Genomic DNA, 4,552 nt, shown 5'->3' with positions numbered 1-4,552 from the left:
CCAAGCGTTTTCAATAGCTTTTGTGCTCACTTGGGCAGCACATTTATCAAGCTTTTTCAGTAGCTTTTAAGTGCATCTTTCTGCTGCAGACAACTAAGTGAGGGATACTGAGGATTACAAAATTATTTTAAATATTTAAACAACAAAAAGCCCTTGCTAAAACTTGATGTGCATTATAAATACAAGCTTTTTAGTTTACAGGAAAAAAATTATAATACAGGCATAACACTTTGGCTATGTAACTAGGGGTACCTAGTTTTACTTCTAGACAGCTGCACTGGACAGAAAAAAATCATAAGGAGATTTAAATGACAGTTCTGGTAATAAAAGCGCTCTAAGATTTCTAAGTCAATACAAGGAAGTTAACTGTCACATTCTTAAAAGGAAAATTCCGTACTTAAATAATGGCTATGTTTTCAACTTATTTTTTAATGAGATCTTACAAATATGAAAAACTTAAAAGAATATTTATGTTCAAACTAAGCTTAAAGACAAGTAATTTTAGAACTGGCCAGTTTTCAACATCAAAATTTTGGATGAAATTGTTTCACAAATCAAAATGTCTAAAACAAAAGGCCCACAAGTTAGAATACATATACTACAGCCATCTAATTTATTCAGTGAACAGTGAGAATTTGACTCAAATTCACTGTTTTGATAAATCCTGGTAACTTCTGAGTCTGGTTTCATTTCCTTTACACATCCCCACAACAAGTCTTTAATTTATGCTAGCATTACATAGGATCGTATAAGAAAAAATTCAAGTTTTGGAATTAGTTTTTTCAGAGATTAATTAGATGCATTAAAACCTGACTCTATCCAAGATGGATTTTAAGACAGGGTATAAAATTCAGTATTTCCTACCAGAGTGTGATAAACAAGATGATCTTAAAATTCCAAACAGAATTATCTACATATGTCAAGGACTGTTTTTTTCATTAGTAGTACTGACATAAAAAGTGGAAAAACAGTACCCATATTATGAAAATATGGTAAAGAGTGTGATGGCATGTAAACAAAATTTTGGAAACGAATTAATTCCATTACTAAAATCATTTAAATGATTTTCATATTCACAAAGTTGTTTGTCATTAGGAAGTGATGGTTTTAACCCAAAAACCTACTCTGGTAAACACAGTCATACTAATTACTGAAAAATTTTACCAAGAGGTAGTTACAGTTCTTAAAAACGGGCACCACTAGCACAGCGCAGGACTGTAGGTTGGTTAGGAAGGAATGCTGGAAACCAGGCTGCCAGAACAGTACCGTCCAAAACCAAATTACAGATGGATAATAGTGACGACGACTCAACAAGGTGGATGCGCTTAATGCCACAGAACTGGTTAAAATGGTAAACTGGGTTAGGCGTATATAGTGAGTTTTTAAATACCAAAAAAGTAAAATCCCAGCAAATTACAATGCTTTATTAATACAAGAGAAGAAATGAGTTCCACCTATAGTCACAAAAAAAGTAAACAGGAAAAAGGCCCTGTTTGAGTCTATAAAGGTGAAGTCTCTTACTTGAGTAAACAAAGAGCTGAGCTGTTTCTCATCTCAGCATCGACTCTCCATGGTAAAAACACCAAGACATCCTGGAAAGCTAAAAATACATAGACCATCTACATCCCTAGGACTTTAACTGCTAAAGCTTTCATCTGTTAACATTTCTGTTCACTCTTTGTTGAAATAAGGTATACAGTAAACATACACAAGCAAATACAGTATGAAGAGCCTAGTAACTAAGTCAGAACAAGGTAAAAGTAATTGAGACAGCTTAGCTGTTTTATTTCTCCTGACAACTGGCATGGCGCCAGCCTCCTGTTCTATTTCTGAATTCCCTCTATCAGGCATTTTAATTGTTTTAATATCAACCATACTTGTACAGTCCCAAAGAAAAAAGTAAATTTGTCCCAACTTACAAACAGGGTCTTCAGAATTTTCTGGCAAATCCCCTACTGGAGACCACTGCTGGATACAAATCAGAACACTGTCCTGACTTTACATATTACCAACTTTTCTAGACATTTGCCAGTCTCTTCTCTGCTATGAGTAGTAACAAATGTGAACCAGTGCAGCACAAAGTATAGAGAAATTCACAACTTAAAAGGGAAAATCTTATTTCTTAGATCCAAATTATCGGTTTCTTAAGGTATTCCAGTTCCCAACTCAGTTACTTAAGGATGTATATGTATATAAATGTAAATGTGTTCTTCAGCATAACCACCGGCTCAAATAGGGGTGCAACTCAGTATTTTCACATTAGATATTCAGACAATGTATATATTCATTTAGTTGATTTTAAGTTCCATATTCCTTTGCCTGCAGCCCACCTTCATATCTACATTCCTACTGTCTTTTCTACTCATTACTATAAACTTTACTCAATATTCAAATAGGGACACTGTCAAGTCCCGCAAATGGGCTTCAGACAAGTGAATTCTACTTCCTCTGTTTCACTGATAACTTAGATCTCTAGTTCCATATCTAGAAAGAGCTCCTTCCAAATTTAAACCAGACCCTTTCTGATCTATAAATTCTAGAAAACTAACACACACTCTGATGCTTCACATTTCTGAAGATTTCTAGAAAGACATCTTTAGCCTTCACAGCTTTTACTTTGCTTAGTTTTTCACCCTTGCTAATCTTGTTCTAACCACTCTTCTTGGATCACTAGAGACTTGGCCTAAGCCTAGTATTCTCTCTGCACAGAGGGAAATACCCACTTGGTTGTCTCCATAGATAAGAGTTGCTCCCCTGGTGGTTCAGACAGTAAAGAAACCACCTGCAACGCGGGAGACTTGGGTTTGATCCCTGGGTTGGAAAGATCCCCTGAAGGAGGGCATGGCAACCCACTCCAGTATTCTTGCCTGGGAAATCCCATTAACAGAGGAGCCTGGCAGGCTACAGTCCATGGGGTCACAAAGAGTCTGACAGGACTGAGCAACGAAGCACAACACAAAGAGATAAGTGTCTTCTTTTTTGTCATTAAAAAGAAACTTAAAGAGAAAAATGACTACAATTACCCAATTCAGTTATCTCCATGTACTGTGGACCCTGGACAAATATATCTTAGCTGCTTAAAAAATTTCTCTTTGAATAAAACCCTGTTTAGTAAGCAGCTATTGGATTAGTGTTTAAAACATACAGTTAAAGATTACAGAATTTCTTTCAAACTAGTTTCCTTATTGAAAATTCAGATGAAATATACCAGACTGCTGGTTTAAAACAGGGCTTACTTGGCATGATTAGAGATCATGCACGATTGTGATTATGCTTCAACTTTTTCCTCAGAGGTATGAATTGTATCAAATAAAGTTTTACTTTTGTATTCAACAATCATGATTTTTTTCTTCTTCCCCCATGGCTTCTGAAACAAATTTAGTTTATCCCACAAGAGCACATTTGCCCAAGCACTTGACTACATTAGCAAAATCCACTGTCAAAAATATTTGTTAGGATAAAACTCACCTGGACCATTTCACAAGACATTGGAATAACATTAACTTAGGTGACTCTGCGTATGTTTAAAACTTCCTAAACCTTAGATTTGAAACTTTCAAAAAATAACTGAACAAATTAACTAATCTGAAACAAATACTCTGAAAACCTTTAAGATACTTCCTTAAAACCCCTCAATCACACTGAACTTCTTTCAGCCTATTATAATCAAAGAATTTTAAAAATACTAGTTATTTCTGTTTGCAGGAAAGAATATGTTCAAGTGAAACATCTTTTTTAAATTGTGTGTTTATTATAATCAAAAAGCATTGACTGAGTTCCCCAGAAGAAATTCTACTTGTAGAAATCAGTACCTTACCTTAAGGAAGCTGACAGACTATTGATTTCAGTCTCCATTAAAACCTTTTCATAATTCCATAGGAACTACAGTATTTCAAACTGGTTACTTAGGAATCCACAAAAAGTTGCTCTCTTTAAAAAAGTTCCAAGTTTCCAAAAGTGTCAAATTGACATTATATCATACTAAAAGGTTAAGTTGGATGCATACAATATGAAACCAACTTACAAATATTGGGAGAAACTTGCCTCCAAAAGGCCATCAGATTTTTCACTAAGAATACAAAATCTAAAAATGGAAAATAAGAGATCAAATCTTAGGGACAGATGGACCATGTAGAAAATAGTTAGCTAAGTTACAAGCCCCAAAAGCAATGATACCTGAGGCAGAAGATCAAGCAGAAAAGAGTCTTTGTAATTGCCCAAATGTAAAACAAACCAAAAAAAATGAAGCATGCAATGAAATATTAAAGTTAAATATGAAGTAATTAAAACCCATGTACTTATGAGAAACTGGCTGGAGGATGGGCTCAAATCTAGAAGTTTATCAGACCTCTAAATTACAAAACCTCATTTTAAGACTATATTGATTAGTCCCTCATTTGAATTTTATCTGTGCTCAGATTATATATTCCCTGATAGGGCAAATAGGAAAATATAGGTGATTTTTTTTCATCTTCTCTATATTCTATTACAAAGAATAATTTTCTACCATCCTGAAATTTTTCAAAGCTTTTTGAGAAACACACACAAATAA

This window comes from Moschus berezovskii, chromosome 8, assembly GCF_049115385.1.
Source record: "Moschus berezovskii isolate FMDL1 chromosome 8, NW_MosBer_1.0, whole genome shotgun sequence".
NCBI classification, from domain to species: domain Eukaryota; kingdom Metazoa; phylum Chordata; class Mammalia; order Artiodactyla; family Moschidae; genus Moschus; species Moschus berezovskii.
Note: the sequence above shows the minus strand (reverse complement) of the source record.